Raw genomic sequence first — 21,494 nt, forward strand, 5'->3', positions numbered from 1 at the left:
AGGATTTCATTATGTAACATCCCAAAATTCGCAATAAATTTAACTTTTTAAAACCATATAAATAAACCAAATCATATCTTTTATTCAAAATAAGTTGAAACCACACCCCAAGATCAATCTAGTTTCAAAGCTGTTAATAGTTATAATTTCCAAATTCAAGAACACATAAACAATTGTAATATAAAAAACACCAACAATCTAACTCGAGCCAGTGTGTACTATTACATCCTTCGATCATGAGTACATGTTATTGCTGAAAACAATATTTTAAAGGAAAATGGGTAAGCACAAAGCTTAGTGAATTTCACACATACATAGTATCGTATCATATAATCATTACCCCTAATACACATATGCCAACAATATGAATCACATAACCACATATACATGTCAAAGAATGAATCAGAAACAAACATACACGATTGGGACACATCGACTAGTCTTAGTCCCTTAATTAGTACATCGAGCCCTTGGGACACATTGGCTAATCAAGATCCCCCAAACCCAAACTTATTGGGACACACTGACTACACTTGATCCCCTTGCTCAGTTTCTCAAGCCCTTGGGTCACAATATTTACGCCCGATACCCCACTTAGATACACTTAGCCCTCTTTTACGTATTCCTCATTACATGAACGAATATCATACTCCCACTAGACACTAACCCAACCTAGTGCTACATGTATAAACATCCTATAGCACACATGAGCTAAAGCAAAGAGTGCACATCACACATTGTAGTGAGAAAGTTGTTGGAATAGTGTCTAAGGCTGCAACTATATTAGGCAAGTATTTGACCCAGTTGTGCATAGTCCTTTTGGGTTGCCTTCACCATAGCAACCTGACAGGATGATTTATAATGAGAGAAGGAATATTATTAATATATTATAAGAATAATATAAGGAATAATAATATTGTTATATAATTAATATAAGTCATAATTTAATTAGGAATTAATTTGGTGACTTAAAGAGATTAATTAAATAAAGGGGTATAAACTGTCAATTGTTTGATAGTTGTAATTTAGGCTATAAATCCCTTATGATAAAGAATGGCCGGTTTTAGGGTCATTGGATAGGCCTTGAAATTGTCCAAAGGCTTATCATTAAGGGATTAGGATTGCTTAGGGCCTAAGTTATCCAATTAGGGTTTAAAGGTAAAACCCTAGGAGCCTTACAAGTATAAATAGACCCTATGGGTTATAGAAATCGGTGACTTGTGTGTTTGGAAGGAAACCCTGGCCACTTTCATCCCCTCTCCTCTCTCCTAAATTATCTTGTTGCTAGTTGGTGTTTGTAAACCATTAGAGGAGTGACAATTGTGACTCTAAAGCTTCAAGGACAAGAAGATCAAGCAAGTGATTCAAGGTAAACTTCTAATCTCTGTTTTCATATTGTTATTATACTCTATTAGTCATTAGAAGTCTTGGATCCAATGTATGTTCAATTAGAGAAACCTAGTTCCAAGCATTAGGGTTTTGTATGCGCACATAGGAATGTTCATATGGCTAAAACCCATAAGTGGTTTCAGAGCCTAGATTGGTTTCTATTGAATTGATACATAGATTGCTTATTTGTTGCTTAAAAATTCGTTTTTTTGTTCTCTGCCTGCTCTACTCGGCGAGTCCCATGGTGGTACTCGGCGAGTAGGCTCAACTCGGCGAGTCCATCTAGGTACTCGGCGAGTTCGAGCGTCAGAAAGTGATAACTTCGGGATTTATTACTGTTTATCTTTGAGATACTTGCCTTTTTCATATTAGATCAATATAAATCCGATTTTATGATATATATAAGTATATTCTTGACCTAATTGAAGATATTTATCAATTATTAAAATATTTATTTCCTTATGTGATAATTGATTAATTAATTTTATTAAATTGGTAAATTGTTTTGCAAGAAATCATTAAATAAATCAAATATGGATAATTATGTGATTAAATGTTAATTTAGATTATTTGTTATTTGATCCCTCATGTTTTTAAAAAGTTTAAAACTTTTCCTTAAGTTTTGAAATTTATATTTTGTGATTAAAAGTTTAATTTAGGAAAATTTAAATTTCAAACCTTAGAATTTTACAAGTTTAAAATTCAATCCTATACTAATATAATATTACAAGATTAATATATATGTATGTATAATTAAAAATGCTAGTCTTACCGTTAGTAGGTCTCATTCACGAAGCCGGTCTATAAGGTGGGTATATGGTTGCTGCCTATAAAATGGCGCTTAATGGGTGGACACTCTCACCCACCGCATGCTTCATCAGTGGAGGGTCGTTAGCCGAACGGGTAGGATAGGGGAACTCTCTCTCTCCTCATTAATAAGTATAATGAACCTATAAAGTAACTACATGTTTTTTTTGAATTCCCAATCCTAGTTACTTTAGGAAAAGTGAATTGATGCAATCCCATGAAATTACACTTTGCACCCTTACTAAGAAGTTAGTGGAGCGTGTGTGGTTTACCGACACACTAATTGGTTCTAAGCAAAGGTGGCGAAGGGTGATTCATTGTTTATCATAGTTCGATGGAGCGTGTGTGGTTTACCCGCACGTCGAATAGATGATTGTTACAATGAAGGCACCATGTGAATTTGCATGGTAATTCACACCCACTTTGTGATCCTCGGTATCCCAGTTACAAACGAGAAGGGCATATCGAGATTTAAGCATGCCATTGAAAAGCTTCAATGAATCTCATCTAAACCTAGTAAATCTCAATAAATTTAGACTTAAAGTTATGTTTTATGGTGGAGAATTAGTGAATCGTCATTCACTTACCTTCAAAATGTTTGCATGTTAGATTACGGTATCCCTTTTCTAATGTGTAAATATTGTTGTTGGATCCTAGCCCTAATTTTCTTATTGAGTAATTATTAAGGATTCAAATTCTAATCTATCTTTGTCCTTTCTCTATTTAGATGTCAAACGCAAACAACGCTGCTGCAAGCTCATTCACATTGATGAGCCTTTGTCAAATGGTGACTTTCGATGGGACGAACTTTAGTGAATGGATAAGATACATTCGCACTATTGCTCGCTATGAGGACAAAGAGTATGTCCTCGATGAGAAGCTCAAGAAGATCAACCCAGAAATCACTACTCCGGCTGAAATCACCGCTTTTGAAACTCATGAGCATGATGCAACGAATGTACATTGCATCATGATAGCCACCATGAACTCCGAATTCCAAAAGTCCTATGAGGACATGTATCCATACGAAATGCACCAAGACTTGTTGGAGCGATACCACCAAAATGCGAGGCAAGAGCGTTACAAGATTTTCACTAACATGATTTCTGCTAAGATGGGTCATGGAGAATCTCTTACCGTGCACCTGCAAAAGATGCAAAGGTATGTCGATCGTCTTTGCAAGTTAAATGTTGACTTTGGGGAAGACTTTGCGATCGACATGGTGCTTCACTCTTTGCCTCCGTGCTACAACCAATTTAGGATGACCTACCACATGAACAAGGAAGAGGTCACCCTAAGTAAGTGTTGGATTAGTGTCTAAGTCCATAACTATTTTGGTATGTACTTGACCCGATGGTGCATGGTCCTTTTGGGTTGCCTTCACCAAAGCAACTTGATAGGATGAATTATGGAGAGAAAGGATTAAATATGATTTATTAATATATTATGAGAATAATATACTAAAGGAGAAATCATATTGTTTAATTAATATTAGTCAATAATTAATTGGTAATTAGTTTTGTGACTAAAAGATATTAAATTAAACTTAAGGGACTGGAATTGTAATTATAAGATAATTGTAATTTGGGCCATGGATTGTCTTAAATCAAGAGGTGGACGAATTCTATGGGTTGCTTAGGGCTTAAGCAACCAAATTAGGGTTTCCTTGTTAGATAACCCTAATAACCTCACTAAATATAGAACCCTTAAGGCTCAAAAACGTAGGGGAACTTCTTTTCTAGGGTTAGAACACGTTTTGGGCAGCCTCCATCCTCTCTCCTCTTCATCCTCTTGCTTATGGTGTTTGTAAACCATTAGAGGAGTGACACTTGTGACTCTAAGCCTTCCAAAGTCAATACAAGGAGATTTGGGATTGTTATTGCTACATAACAATCAAGGTAACATTATAAACCTATTATCATATTAATATGATTATTTGAATGCTAGAATTAGGGTTTATAGTCTTGGATAACTTGCATGTAAAATAGAGAAACCTAGATCCAAGCATTAGGGTTTGTATGAGCACATAGGATGTCTTATGACCAAAACCCATTAGTGGTGTCAGAGCCATGATTGGTTTCTATTGTATTGATGCCTTGTATGTTTGAAAAATTCGTTTTTTGTGGTTCTGTCTCCTGAACTCGGTGAGTACCACTGTGTATTCGGCAAGTAGGTCTCAACTCGGCGAGTACAGTGTGGTACTCGGCGAGTTCGAGCGCCAGATGGAGCTTTATCCGGGATTTCTTGCTGTATTTGCTTATGGATAGTTGCCTTATCATATTAGATCAATATAAATCCGATTTTATGATATATTTGACTATATTCTTGATCTAATTAAAGATATTTATCAATTAATAAGATAATTGTTTCCTTATGTGATAAATGATTAATTATTTTGATTAAATTGGTAAATTATTTTGCAAGAAATCATTGAATAAATCAAATATGGATAATTATGTGATTAATTGTTAATTTAGATTATTTGTTATTTGATCCTTATGTTATGAAATGTTTCATATTCTCCCCTTTAGGTTTTATAGTTTAAATTTGAACCCAAAAGTTTTGTTGTTTTGAAATTTAAATAGTTAAAACCCTAATGTTTTGAAAAAGGTTTCAAAAACTTGCCCTCAAGTTTTGGAATTTAAAATTTTGGATTAATAGTTTAATTTTATGTATATTTAAATTCTAAACCCTAATGTTTTTAAATGTTTCAAAACTTTCCCTCAAGTTTTGGAATTTAAAAGTTGATTAAAAGTTTAATTAGGAATGTTAAATTCTAAAACCCTAGTATTGTTTTGAAAAGATTCAAATCACACCCTTATGGTTTTATTAATTAATTAAGGTGTATAATTAAAAGAAGTTTAATAAATCCATAAAAGTTTAGGTTTACAATTTAATTGAATTAAAATTATAATTGTTAAATTAGACCACCTAGTATTTTGAAAGTATAAAATACACCCTATACTATATATAACATTAAAATTCTAACATTATATATATGTATGAGTAAAAGTCAGTCTTACCGTTAGTAGGCCTCATTCACGAAGCTAGTCTATAAGGGGTGTTTAAGGAAATTGCCTATAAAATGGCGATTGAATGGGTATCCACTCTTACCCACCGCACTCTTGACTAGTGGAGGGTCGTTAGCCGAACGGGTAGGATAGGACGAAACCTTCCATTATAAGTATAATAAAGTATAACAGTAACTAAATGTTTTCATAAAATTCCTAATCTTAGTTACTTAGGCAAAAGTGAATAGATGCAATTCCATGAAATTACACTTTGTGCCCTTGCGAAGACGTTAGTGGAGCGTGTGTGGTTTACCGACACACTAATTGGTTCTAAGAAAAGGTAGCAAAGGGTGACTCAATGTTTGTCATAGTTCGGTGGAGCATGTGTGGTTTACCGGCACATCGAATAGGTGACTGTAACATGTGAGGGCACCATGTAAGTTTGCATGGTTATTCACACCCGCTTTGTGATCCTCGGCATCCCAGTCACAAACTAGAGGGGCATATCGAGATTTAAACATGCCATTGAAAGTTCAATGAATCTCAAAGGATATAGGAGTTTTCATAGATTTAAAACTTAAATTTCTTTTTCGTTTTTCGTGGTGGAAATTAGTGAATCGTCATTCACTTACCTTCAAATATTCTGCAATTAGGGTTACGGCATCCCTCTCCCGAGTTGTGGAATATTGTGTTGGGTCCTAGCCTTAGTATTTCATTTGGGTGAATTACTAAGGACTCAATCAATCAACTAATTTGAATTCGTTTTCTCCCGTATTGTAGATGTCAAAGTTCGACAACTATGGTTTTCCCAAATCTAGTGGAACAAGCATTCCACGTGAAGATGATATTACACGATTGAATCGAGGAACAAGAAATCATGATTCACTTCCTCTACCTCCTCCAATTATTCTCCCTGACCCACAAGATCAAAGGCTTGAAAAGTTCAAGATCACTCAAGCCCTTTTGGCAAGTAAACATAAAGAAGGAAAGTCCGTGTGTGCACACGTCCTAGGGATGAAGTCACACATTGATAGGTTAAGAATGTTGGGATCCGTTGTCTGTGAGGAAATGGTTGTTGATTGGGTTCTTAAGTCACTTCCTAACTCGTATAGTGAGTTTGTAAGAGAGTACTATATAATGAACCACGACGTGACCCTTATTGATCTCACCTATATGCTTATTGCTGCTGAATCAACAATGGTTTGGCGCAATAGAAAAGCAAAGTTGATTAGTGAATCTGCCTTCAAGACCTCTATGGATATAGACAATGGCAATGAAAGACATGCAATGATCGAAAAATTTGATCATAAGAGAAAGGCGATGTCTGAAGTAGTTCCATGTCCTGTTCCAAAAGAGACGATTTGCTTTTATTGCCAAGAGAAGGGGCATTGGAGACGAAGCTGTCGTATTTACCTAAGAGATCTAAGAGATGGGAGAATCGAAACGTATGGCTCTAATTTAGGTAAAATCCATTGACTAACTCTTTTAAGCTTCCTTCTAGATTCTGAACACATAATGTGATAAGATCACAATTGATGTTTTGAGGGATCGAAGAAAAGAAAGGAAGCTTAAGGGAAGAAGTGAGCAGAATCTAACCGTGAAGAAATGGATTTCGATCGCATTACTTGAAGATTAGATTCTAGAGATACTACTTAGAGCTAGAATTAGATTGCTAAGAAAGATGTATTAGCATAGTTTTTCAATGAATTGCATTGTAAGGACAAAATTTTTCCTCAATAAAATAAATTTTGATTTTAAATTTTATTTATTTATCCTTACAATGGCGTGTATGAAAAATTGATGTTAAAATGTTTCTATTATTAGCAATAATGGATTTGGTTCTTATTATGTTATTTATGGAAAGTCGAGAATTTACCAAATGGGGAGAGTTTCTCATCTCAACTGGACAGAAACTTGGAATCATGCAACTTGGTTGCACGATGAATGAGAAATTTCATATTTGGAAATTAGACTAATTCGTTGACAAAGTGTCAAGTGAAGGACTAGGAGATCGAGTACACAAAGTTGTGTGCTGATCAAGTTCACCATAAGAGTAACAAAGATATTCGTCATGATTTACTAAAAGCTTAGTAAATATGATTATACTTACAAGATTAAGTGTAATTCTGAATTGATTAAAGGGTTTAGATCAATAGCAGGACGAATAAGAAGAATCAAGTAGGCAGAAAGATAAAAGTTTCTCCATTCTAAGAAGAAGGGAGAGTAGCTTTTATGCTTTATGATAGGTCTTAATGATTAAGAACCATATCTCAATTGATCCTCTAAGTGAGTCTTAGTACAATTGTATGTCTAAGAATAGGAATCAAGAATTGAAGAAATGGTTAAATCAATAAGTCAATCATACTTCATTCCAAAACAAGTCTTCAAGTTAAGATTGTAACATTGAGTGAAAAAGTATTAAGAAGGTTTATAATATTCATCAAATGTGGAAAGTTGTGATGTCTTGGCTGAGACAAAGACCAACTAAGACCAATTTATGAAGTGTTTTGATAAAAGCTACACTAACTCTTGAATATTTGTTTGTCAAGAAATGATTGTTGACAAGAGAATCTTATATGTCAAGGAGTCAGTGGGAGTCTTAATGGGCTTGAAAGGTTTCAAGAACAAATCAAATAAACCTTATTGATCATCACTAGCACACGAGTTGAGGTTTACAACCTATCGTGTTGACACTATTTTGTTTTCTATGTCATTCCAATTGAGTTAATTGTGCATATGAGTCCTATGAGTTCTCATTTTGAACGCATAAAAGGCAAGGCACCTTAATCAATGAAAGGTACATTGATAGGAAAGGGTGAGCTGCTTAACTACTTGGAAGACATGGTGGGCAGCTGTGCTACCATAAGGCAAGAAATCAAGATTAAGAAAAAGTTCGGTCCATATGAGTTTGAATTTGTCGTAAACTTTGGTTTTAACAAATTCACATGGATAGGAACACATACACCATTTAAATCTAAGTGTCATAAGATTTCCTCCTTCATGAAAATGATTGTGAGGAAATGCTTTCACTAAGAAAGATTTTAAGAAGATAGTGATTGTAAAATTGCATTCTCGAATTTGATTATGGTTACGGTATACCTTTCCATAATTTGAGTTGTGAGGTTTGGCAATTAGTCTTAAATGTTTAGACACACATATGAACTATCTAAGGCAAAGTTGTATAAGTTCAAGAAGCCTTGATAAAAGATTATCAAAGCACTAAGTATTAGAAACATGAACTTAAGAAATTCAATAAGCATTGTTTTTCTGAAAGTTAAGATGTTTATGAATACATGTCGAAGCTAGTGGGAGCATAAGTATTATGTTTTATAATAATCATCATGATCGTGGGAGCATAAATGTTATGAATGTATGATTATTCAGGCACGTATTGCAAGTTGGCAATATTAATTATAGAAAACAAGAGTTATACCTTGCAAAGTAGTAAGGGTTATAAAGTTGTTTTGCTATAATTAAGGGAGAGAATATTATGCTTCATTTGAAATATAAAGGCTTAGGTTGTGGAATGTTAATAAATTTAGTCAAAGGTACATAGTGTGTTCTTAAAATTTCGATTATGATTACGACATTCCTTTTCACAATTCGAATTTTGAGAACATAGCAAATAAAACATTATGCATCGTGTCCCATACGCTTCGGGTATAGGATCAATTGCAAATGCTTTAATGTTCGACGAGGATTGGTTGCTTGTGAGTAGTTGGAAGCATGGTATTGGATGGACAATATCGACATTATTATGAATAGAAAAAATTCTATTAAGAATGAGTTGTCATATGGAAAATATGGAAACGTGTCCATATGGGGAATTGAATATTGAAAATCTATGTCTAGATTAGAAACCTTTATGCAAAACGATGTTCAAAGGAATGTACTTTGAGTGAGAGACATCATATCTAAGGAATTGTCTTGTAACAATCTCCGATAGAGGACTTTGTAATATCATTGGCAATAGTCTTTGTGACTTTGGTGCAGTGACATTACGAAAGGATCATTGCATAGAATGTTAGAATCTAGCATATTCTATAAGTAGCAAGAATTTGATATTCTTTCACTTATGGAAAAGGATTTGGAGTTGTGAAATGAGAGTGATTGGAAATGTGCTCAATTTGGTCTATATCACAAAGTAAGAACCATAAGTAAACATTGTGTGCATGCTAAGAGCATGGGACAAGTGTAATAATTCAAGTAAGGAGTTGATTACCCGAAACGACAAATAATGAGTAATCGATATGGGGATAAATAAAAGGTGTTTTATTTATACTCAAAGGTTTGAGGCCATATGGGATTAGTATTATTCTTGTGTTTCACTTTGCATGTTTTGACTTCCAGAATAATTGAGTTTATTAAGAATAATCGAATTATTCGAATAGGCCACAGTCGTTCATATGTTGGAAGTAGATATGAATGAAGACTGTCGTGAATTGGTGTGTGGATTGTCTAAAAGAGTATTAGGCATAAGCAAATGTTTGCTACAACGTTCATGAGTGCTTATGAATATGATTTGAGCATTGGATTAAACCTACGCTCACTTGGATCACTCCATGAATTGTATCATGAGTGATTGGTGAGACGATAACATCTTATATTCTTGAAACCGAGATGTGTGAGTTGTATCTTGCGAATCGGTTGCACATTGATAATATGTAATCGCACTAGTAACTTGGTGTTATAAAACATATTATTGTGTGTGATTCGGTGCGTGTGTGCAAGCAAGCATTGTATCAAAGTTTATCCGTTCCTTTTATCCAAAGTAGGATAAAAGCGATATCTTTGGGCCCCTCGATGATTTAGTGATGACAAACGTAAATGCTCGGCCGGGCTAGGGCTAATTTAATTTGTTCAATTAGTCAGTCGTCATAAATCGGGAATCGAGATATAGTACAAAGAGAATGATTTGAAATCATATCTCATATGATATCTAGAATGGAGGAATATATGATCCCTATCTAAGGACATGCATATCTGATAGGATCAGAGTTGACAGCGACTTTGGAAAGCTACGATTGCAAATCAGGATCTGAACTCATACGCAGATAGTTGTTAGACTTATCCAAGTGGGAGACTGTTGGATTAGTGTCTAAGTCCATAACTATTTTGGTATGTACTTGACCCGATGGTGCATGGTCCTTTTGGGTTGCCTTCACCAAAGCAACTTGATAGGATGAATTATGGAGAGAAAGGATTAAATATGATTTATTAATATATTATGAGAATAATATATTAAAGGAGAAATCATATTGTTTAATTAATATTAGTCAATAATTAATTGGTAATTACTTTTGTGACTAAAAGATATTAAATTAAACTTAAGGGACTGGAATTTTAATTATAAGATAATTGCAATTTGGGCCATGGATTGTCTTAAATCAAGAGGTGGACGAATTCTTATGGGAAGTCCATAAGGAAATCGTCCAAGGGCTTGATTAAAGGAGTCTATGGGTTGCTTAGGGCTTAAGCAACCAAATTAGGGTTTCCTTGTTAGATAACCCTAATAGCCTCACTATATATAGAACCCTTAAGGCTCAAAAACGTGGGGGAACTTCTTTTCTAGGGTTAGAACACGTTTTGGGCAACCTCCATCCTCTCTCCCCTTCATCCTCTTGCTTATGGTGTTTGTAAACCATTAGAGGAGTGACACTTGTGACTCTAAGCCTTCCAAAGTCAATACAAGGAGATTTGGGATTGTTATTGCTACATAACAATCAAGGTAACATTATAAACCTATTATCATGTTAATATGATTATTTGAATGCTAGAATTAGGGTTTATAGTCTTGGATAACTTGCATGTACAATAGAGAAACCTAGATCCAAGCATTAGGGTTTTTATGAGCATATAGGATGTCTTATGACCAAAACCCATCAGTAAGCTCCAAGGTCTCCTTAGGGTTGCTGAAAGCAATCTCAAGGACAAGTCTGTTGCACCCACTCCCAATCCACCAGCTGCTCCTGTTTTGGGCATTGGGCAAGGGAGAGGTAAGAAGAGGAAGGCTCCATCTAAGAGCCACCGCAAGGGAAAGTCCCGAGATGGTTCCTCTTCTAGTGGGACCAAAGTTGATCCCGCTAAGCCTAACCCTAACCCCAAGGAAGCAGAGTGACACCACTTCCATAAAATCGGGCATTAGAAGAGAAGCTGCCCGGACTACCTGCAAGCCATTAAGGAAGGAAAGATCAAGCCATCTTTCACAAGTATTTATACAATTAAATCTAACGATTCATCTCATGCTATTTCTTGGGTCCTTGATACCGGTTGTGGTTACCATATTTGTTCTGAATTGCAGGGACTAAGAAGAAATAGGGATGTCGAGCTTGGAAGAATTAATCTAATCATCGGGAACAGAAGATCGTCGCCTGTGACCAAGATTGGAGTGTATTCTTTAGTGCTTAGGAATGGTTTGTGTTTAGATTTGAAAAATTGTTGCTCTTCGCCAGAAATGGCTAGAAACATCATTTCATTTCATGGTTTGTTTAGACAAGGTTTTAGATTTTCTTTTAATAATGAGAATGGTTCTATTTATGATTATCTAAATGGTGTCTTATACTTTGAAGCTATACCATGTAATGGAATTTATGAAACCATTATTATTGTAGATAACTTAGGAAATGATGTTTTGTGCATGGATTCTTCCAATAGTATGGATAGATCATCCTTGTGGCATTATCGTCTTGGACATGTCAACAAGAAGCGCATAGCCCAACTCCAAAAGGATGGAGTGTTGGAGTCATTTGACCTTAGGGAAGATGACACATGTGAGTCTTGTTTACTTGGAAAGATGACCAAGTCACCCTTCACTAGTACATGTGAAAGGGGTGAGGGTCTATTGGACCTCATACATACCGATGTATGTGGACCGTTTAGATCAACCACTAAGGATGGGAACCGCTTCTATGTGACTTTTACCGATGACTATAGTAGATATGGGTATATCTACTTAATCAAGCAAAAGTCAGAAACATTTTAAAAGTTCAAAGAGTTCAATAATGAAGTGGAGAATCAATTGGGTAGGAAAATCAAGATGCTTCGATCCGATCGAGGAGGAGAGTACCTAAGTCTTGAATTCCACGACTATCTCATGGAGTGTGGAATAGTTTCACAATTGACGCCACCTAGGACACCATAATTGAATGGTGTGGCAGAAAGGCATAATGGAACCTTGTTAGACATGGTTCGCTCTATGATGAGTCGTGCTTCACTATCTATCTCTTTTTGGGGGTATGCCTTAGATACTACCGCCCATATCCTTAACCGTGTCCCTACTAAGAAGGTTGCCAAAACACCTCACGAGATTTGGACAGGGAAAGCTCCCTCGTTAGCACATATCAAGGTTTGGGGTTGTGAGGCTTTCGTAAGAGGAGATACTCACGACAAGCTCGAACCTCGTAGTGAGCGATGTATTTTCATCGGCTACCCACAGAAATACTTTGGATATCTCTTCTATAGAACGAAGGACAATGTAGTCTTCGTTGCGAGGAGAGGAGTTTTCCGAGAGCGAGAACTCATAAGCCAAAGAGACAGTGGGAGGCAAATCGAGCTTGAAGAGATTCAAGAGTCGATAGATGAAAAAACCTCTACCGCTGGCATTCAACCCAAGGAGGAAACTCCGGTTGAACCTATTGACCAGTCCTTACCTCTTAGATGTTCCGAAAGAGTTAAAGTTCAACCCCAATTTTATGGATTTCATATTACTACCGAAGGGGACACGTATATTAGTGATGGTACACTAATAAATCTAGATGAACCTAATAGCTTTAAGGAAGCCATGGCAGGCCTGGAGTCTGTAAAATGGAAAGAGGCAATGGACAACGACATCCAGTCCATGTATGACAACCAAGTTTGGAATTTGGTTGCTAATGTGCCCGGACATAAGACCGTGGAGTGCAAATGGATCTTCAAGAAGAAGAACGACGTGGATGGAAACGTACACACATACAAGGCGCGATTGGTTGCGAAGGGATTTATTCAAACTCCCGGAGTTGACTATGATGAGACCTTCTCACCAGTTGCGAAGATTAAATCTATTAGAGTTATGCTAGCTATTGCCACATTTCATGATTATGAGATTTGTCAAATGGATGTCAAAACCGCTTTCCTTAACGGAAAGTTGGCTGAGGATGTTTACATGGCTCAGCCAGAGGGTTTTGTTGATCCGAAGCATCCGAATAGAGTGTGTTTGCTTAAGAAGTCCATTTATGGACTTAAGCAAGCGTCTCGCAGATGGAATCTTTGCTTCGATGAGAAAGTCAAAGAGTTTGGATTTGTACGAAGCGAAGATGAATCATGTGTATATGTCAAAGCCAGTGGGGGCATAGTTAGCTTTCTCGTTTTGTATGTTGATGACATACTGCTCATAGGAAACGACATCCCGACTCTACAGGAAGTTAAGTCCTGGCTCGGGAAGTGCATCGCTATGAAGGACCTCGGAGAAGCGTCCTATATTTTGGGAATAAGGATAGTGAGAGAGCGAAGTAAGAGACTAATAGGACTTAGTCAGAACACTTACTTAGACAAAGTACTAAAACGTTTTAGTATGGAAAACTCGAAGAAGGGAGAATTACCAATACAAAGTAATGCCAAGTTGAGTAAGACTCAAAGTCCGAGTACCGAAGCTGAAATAGCAGAAATGAGCCGAGTACCATACACTTCCGCAGTTGGCTCAATCATGTATGCTATGACTTGTACTCGCCCTGATGTAGCCTTCGCTTTGAGTATGGTTAGTAGATATCAAGGGAATCCTGGCAGAGCCCATTGGATTGTGGTCAAGAATATCCTTAAGTAACTTCGAAGGACGAAGGAATGGTTCTTAGTCCTTGGAGGGAGCGATGAATTGAAGGTGCGAGGGTATAGTGACGCCAACTTTCAAACCGACCGAGATAACTACCGTTCGCAGTCGGGCTGGATCTTTACTCTTAATGGAGGAGCAGTGACTTGGAAGAGTTCCAAGCAGGAAACCGTAGCTGATTCAACGTGCGAATCAGAGTACATTGCAGCGAGCGAGGTGTCAAAGGAGGCAATATGGTTGAAGAACTTCATTGGTGATCTTGGAGTTGTACCTGCCATAAAGGAGCCCATGGAGATTTTCTATGATAATGAAGGAGCGGTTGCCTTGACCAAGGAACCGAGGGATCATGGTAGATCTCGACATATCGACATAAAATACCACTTTATTAGACATCGCGTAGAAGAAGGACAACTCGTTGTGAAGAGGACATCATCAGAAGATGACCCAACAGATCCACTTACGACGGCACTGAGTAGCGTTAAGCACTTGCAGCGTGCTAGGAGTATTGGGCTGAAGGATGATATTAGTATAGATTAGATAGTATTGGAAACATGTAATAGATAAATGTAATTAACATTTGACGATTAAATAAAAGAGTATTATTTATGAGTAATGTTACTATCTTATGTTAATCATTTAACTATTGTTTCACTTTGCATGTTTTGACTTCCAGAATAATTAAGTTTATTAAGAATAATCAAATTATTCAAATAGTCCACAATCGTTCATATTTTGGAAGTAGGTATGAATGAAGATTGTCATGAATTGGTATGTAGATTGTTTAAATGGTATTAGACATAGCAAAAGATTGTTGCAGCATTCATGAGTGCTTATGAACTAGTTTTGAGCATTGGAACAAACCCGCGCTTGCTGGAATCACCTTATGGAATATGATAAAAAGGGTGATCGCAAGACGATAATATCATATGGTCTTAAAACCTAGATATATGGTTTGTTATTTGTTAATTGCTTGTACATTGATAATGCGAAACCGCATCAGTAACTTGATGTTATAAAACGCATTGTTGTGTATGATTAATTAGTGAATAAGTAAATGCATATAAGTCGAAGTTTATCTGTTGCTTTTATCCTAAGAGGTTAAAAGTGATATCTCGGCCGCTCAATGATTTGATTTGACTTATGTGTCGGGCCCGGTCAGAACTGAATTGATGTGTTCGATTAAGTTCTATGTCAAACAAATCGAAGATCGAGAAACCAAATGCTAGACAATTGGTTCCATAGAAATGTCTGCATGATATCTGAACAGAGGACTGTACGATCCCTTATCTAAATGACAAGATTGATTAGATCAGAGTTTGATAGCGTCTTTGAGAGCTACGATTGCTAATCGGAATATACTTGTGCATATAGTTACTAGACTTATCCAAGTGGGAGACTGTTGGAATAGTGTCTAAGGCTGCAACTATATTAGGCAAGTATTTGACCCGGTTGTGCATGGTCCTTTTGGGTTGCCTTCACCATAGCAACTTGACAGGATGATTTATAATGAGAGAAGGAATATTATTAACATATTATAAGAATAATATAAGGAATAATAATATAGTAATTTGATTAATATAAGTCATAAATTAATTAGGAATTAATTTGGTGACTTAAAGAGATTAATTAAATAAAGGGGTATAAACTGTCAATTGTTTGATAGTTGTAATTTAGGCTAGAAATCCCTTATGATAAAGAATGGCCGGTTTTAGGGTCATTGGATAGGCCTTGAAATTGTCCAAAGGCTTATCATTAAGGGATTAGGATTGCTTAGGGCCTAAGTTATCCAATTAGGGTTTAAAGGTAAAACCCTAGGAGCCTTACAAGTATAAATAAACCCTATGGGTTATAGAAATCGGTGACTTGTGTGTTTGGAAGGAAACCCTGGCCGATTTCATCCCCTCTCATCTCTCCTAAATCATCTTCTTGCTATTTGGTGTTTGTAAACCATTAGAGGAGTGACAATTGTGACTCTAAAGCTTCAAGGACAAGAAGATCAAGCAAGTGATTCAAGGTAAACTTCTAATCTCTGTTTTCATATTGTTATTATACTCTATTAGTCATTAGAAGTCTTGGATTCAATGTATGAATTAGAGAAACCTAGATCCAAGCATTAGGGTTTTGTATGTGCACATAGGAATGTTCATAGGCTAAAACCCATTAAAAGTCACCTCAAATAGCGGAGTGTTTGGTCTAAAATTATGGTTTATACATTGATTTTCTAGACATCTGTATTTTTCTGTAGTTTAATATGTGTTTGCGGTTGTATTCACGACTAGGTTAGTGTGTACGGCCGTAAACGGGTTTACGGCTGTGAACCCGTGTACGACCCATGTTTCCTATATATATATATATATATATATATATATATATATATATATATATATATATATATATATATATATAGGTGTTAGGGGTGAGGAGTGGTAGATAAGTGTACGGCCAAGAGAGAGAGAAAAGAGCTTAAGTGTGTGTGTGTGAACCTCATGTTCTTTGCGTTTTTGATAAAAACGAGTTTTTTATACAGTTTTGGAGAAAAAAGTGTGAAAAACGTTGTTTTTCTTCGCATCTGTTGAATGGTTTACGGCCCTTGAAGGGTGTACGGCCCAAGAAGGGTTTACGGCCCGAAGTGAGTTTACAGCCTCGTAGTTTAAAGCCTCGGTTTACGGTCCTCAGTTTACAGCTCAGCATCCTCGCACGTATACGGTTCTTGGACGATTATAGCCTCGATTTTCGGTTTTTGGTGTATGGCCAGACTCATGTGTCCTGCTTCAGAGTTTACGACCCAACAATATCGATCACAGTCTCGCACCTTGTGACAACCTGAAATTTATTCCGTCGCTGTAAACCATTTCCGTTAATAAAAATTTATTTTTATTGAAATTTTCCATTAACTTTTGGTTAGGCAAATCAGTTGATGTTTTTATTTTATTTTCTTAAGTGTCGGAACGAAATAAAATCATGTGAAACATCCTCGATAATCTTTTGGAAAATTTCTAGTTTACGACCAAGTCGGGTTACGACAATTTAATCGGGTACGACCATAAACTCCGTTTAACGTCGGTATTGGGTGGATCCCCACTCTACCACAAACTGAAACTCTATATAAGGGTTGAGTGGTCACCATTTGAACCTTTTTCACACCCTTAGAGCTTTCTCTCTCTATTCTCTCTCTAGAAAAGTTGGATTTTGGTCAAGAAACACCCCATTCAAGCTCCAAAATCGTAAGTAATCCTTCCTAACTTGTTGTTTACATTTGTATACATGCAAATTCGTGGTTAAACCATTCAAATACCCCAAAAACTGTGCGTTTATGGTTGAGGAACATCTCCTAAAACCGTAAACTACCATAAGGGGGTGTTAAAGCCCCAAAACCCTTCTAAACCACTTCTAATGCTTATCAATGACTTAGAAACTTACATGCATGAACTTAGAAACCCAAAATCATGTCTTTAAGGGTGTAAAAATGAGTTTACGGTCCATGAACATTCTTGAACCATAAACACCTTTTTAAGGTGTCAAAATGCCTTTGAACACCTCCAAAAGCTTGCATAAGCGCCTAGAACCTTGTATCCCTTCATGTGATGCACCAAATCATGAAAAAATGAGCCATACATGAGTTTACAGCCGTAAACCCATGTGTTTATGGCAGTAAACTCACCAAGGGTCCTTCAAGAACCGTAAACTCCATTTCCAAGGTCATTTCAAGCCCCGATCACTTCCGAAGCCCTTGAATCAACCCTAAAACCATCCCTTGTGCAATATAAGACCATTGAACACCCAAAAACACCCCACCCATGAGTTTATGGCCGTAAACTCATGGGGGATATGGTCTTTGGGCCGTAAAACCCCTAAGGGTTTACACTTGAAGAGTAAACTCCTTATCAAGGCCCTACATTCCTTAGATGCAACCCGTATCACTTCCAACACTTGAGATAAAGTGTTTTCGCGCATCGGAGTGTATTATCTTACTTAATTAGTGGTTCAATGTCTAATTAGATACAATTGTGTATCACTTCATGTTACATAGGATCCTCGCGCGTATTCAAGCCCTGAATTGACACCTAGAGTCCTACCCGGCACATCCTCATCAGGTGAGTTCATGCCCCTACTCCTTTTTCCGTGTTTTTCATGTTTTCAGGGGGGGGGGGATATAAGCAAAAGTATAAGGAGACTTGTACTTAAAACTTATTATTTCGTATGATTTACTTACATTAACTGTATGTTTTTAACACAGAAAATCGTATTACCAACCGTTTAACTTGCAGAGTTAGTTTTCAAACAAATTGTGAAACTCATTATAAAATGTTATATTTTATATTTCACAAAGGATTTCATGCTATTCATCAAATAGGATTTTTCGTATTATTACCTGTAAATTCGTTATTTTAAGATTGGAGACATGTCCTTAGTAACACTCCACGAAGATACACGAGTGGAGGACTGCCCCTGTAACCAGAATCTCCTGGAGGGAGAACGTGACTTGAGTGTATAGATCTATACGGGGCTGACTACCCCGCACCTTGCTGCTAGCTATAGTGGGACCAGCAGGTCTACGGGTGACATAAAATGATACTGGACTTCTTACTGCCATATCTAGTTTATCGTATGGTTATAGAACTTGCAAACTTAGATAATGGAGATTTACTTTTAGTGATAATGAACCTAGTGAACTGATACCCTTAGGAATCAGCTTACTACCTACTTAATATTTTATATACGTGTTAAAACTAATTTACCTTTCAAGATTAACCAGGATTTCAAGAAACTTCACTTAACATTACAAGTATGGTAGATACTTGTACACTTCATTCCGGATCGATAACCAACCACCAACTTTTAAGGAAAAGAAGGGTTTTTCCTGGATAACTTAACTTTTCATAAACAGGTTGTTTAACAAATGGATAACTGAACTTCTTTTATATGAAAATATGGGATTTTCTTGGATAAAAACCTTTTCATAAAACCAAAGGAAACTTATTCTTTTACCTGAAACAAACCGCTTATGAACTCACCAGGTTTATGCTGATATTTTAAAACTGCTTGTATTCTCAGGTTCTCGTTAGATAGGTATCCCGCATTCTTTTGGAGAGGACAGAGCGTATAGAAGTCTCGTCTTTACTTTTTTTATACTGATGTATATATAAAATATGTATCATTTTGCTTTCAAACAAATGTGAATATTGCTATGTAATGTATTGGTTGTGTTTACTATGCTTGCTATGTACATTGGTTGTGATACTTTACATGACGTCCTCCGCCCCGGAACGTTTCCACCATTGGTTTCGGGGTGTCACAGATTGGTATCAGAGGCCTTGTTTATAGTGAACTAAGTATATCGAACCTTACATGGTATATAACTATAAACACTAAGGGGCCAAAGTGCTCTGAACTAAAAGTATACTTTAAAAATATAAGTATTTTTACTCCAAGTATACAAGTATATCTAAACGCAAGAAACCGTAACCCCGAGTAGAAAAAAATACAAGTAATTGGGTGTTGTACAACACGGTTAAACCTGGGCAGTTATGTAGTCGTGTCTAGGGTCAATACAGCCTGATTAACTATATTCTTTCGAGGCACGGCTAACATGTGCTTGGGAGTGGCTGTGGTGTACATCAGGCCTAAAACTTAACAAATATCCAAGTAATGAGTCATTGTCGTAGCAAAACATAAAATACTATGGGAGTATTTTCTAGAGTGAACTTCGTTATAGAAATTCATTCCAAGTGTTGCTACTCATTCTTTCCTTAGTGATAGTTTACTTGCTTTGGTAACTCTTTCCTGTTTTATCGCTTAGTAGAACACTCTATCTGCCATAATGAGATATCTCTTGTCTCATATCTCTTGATTCTACCCAGAGGACTCACCATCCTCTCTTTCTTGATCATTTTAGATCAAGATGCCAACAAAGAAAAGACCTAGCTCAAAGAACAATAATCCTCCTCCACCACCTCCCTCTCTATTTGATCCCGCCGTGTTCCAAGCAGCCGTTACTGCTACTGTGGCTACTGTTATGTCACAAATGAACCCCGACGGCTCTGGCGGGCCAGGAGGTGGTACTCAACCCTAAAACTAGGAAGGTGGTCAGGGACACCAGAAGGAGTGTTCCTACAAAGATTTCATGAACGTGAAACCCACATCTTTCAATGGCACTGGAGGTGTTATTGCTCTGACTCGATGGTCCGAGAAGATCGAGTCAATCTTCGAAATATGTTTATGTTCGGTAGCTGACAAGGTGAAGTTCGCCGCCTGCACTTTCACTGATAAAGCCTTGACTTGGTGGAATGGCCGAGTCAAATCCATAACCCTACCAGTAGCCAATGCTATGGGTTGGGAGAGCATAAAGGAGCTTCTACTTGCTGTGTACTGCCCACGGGGCGAAATACAGAAATTGGAGCATGAACTCTGGAACCTAAAGATGAAGGGTTCCGATGTTGCCACTTACACTTCTAGGTTTGAAGACTTAGCGCTCCTATGTCCGGGAATGGTCACCCCGGAAAGTAAAAAGATTGAAAGATTTATCTCGGGGCTGACCCAGCCAACCAAAGGAAATGTTTTGGGTGCGAAGCCAGACACCTTCGACAACGCTAAATGCCTGGCGCAAACTTTGATCGATCATGGAGACGACTCAATGAAGTGGCCACTGCTCCTGATCCGGCTAAGGGCAGCGGTGAAAATAGAAAGAAATTCTGGAACAAACGGAAGGGTCAGGGTTCGCAAGGACCCTCAAAAAAACAGCAAACAGTAGCAGTCAACGCTGCTAGTACCCCTGCCGCTACTCCTGCCACTCAAGCACCTACCAGTAGATATGTTGGTACCCATCCTCGGTGCGACAGGTGCAACTACCATCATCTCACCTCTGGCCCATGTCGTGAACTATCATGCTCCAACTGTGGTAAAAAGGGGCATACGATTCGATTTTGCAAGGCGCCAACCCAACCAACCAATCAAACTTCTGGAGCTGGTGCCGGTCAAGCCTGCTATGGTTGCGGCAAGGTAGGTCATTACAAGAGAAACTGTCCCAAGGCAGCAACAGCTGGCAACACCGGCAGAATTCTAACTATGGGGCAAGAAGAGGCAGTCGTCGATCCTACAGTTGTCACGGGTACATTCCTTCTCGACAACTCTTATGCATGCATCCTTTTCGATGCTGGTGCTGAAAGAAGTTTTGTTAGACATTCATTCAAACTTCTTCTTAGACATAGTCCTCAAACATTAACCGAAACGTTTACCGTCGAGATGGCTAACGGTGAAAAAGAGAACGCTAACGATGTATTCTTATGCTGCACCCTTACCCTGAACGATCATTCTTTTCCCATCGACCTTATGCCAATTTCCATAAAGAGCTTTGATGTTATCATTAGCATGGATTTGTTGAGCCCCAATCATGCTGATATCCTTTGTTATGAAAAAGCTATCGGCCTCAATCTTCCTTCTGGTCAAATCCTCGTGATTTACGGCGATAAACTTAGTTCCAATCTTCG

Source organism: Lactuca serriola, chromosome 8 (assembly GCF_051521515.1).
Source record: "Lactuca serriola cultivar US96UC23 chromosome 8, Lser_US96UC23_V15, whole genome shotgun sequence".
Classification (NCBI taxonomy): Eukaryota; Viridiplantae; Streptophyta; class Magnoliopsida; order Asterales; family Asteraceae; genus Lactuca; species Lactuca serriola.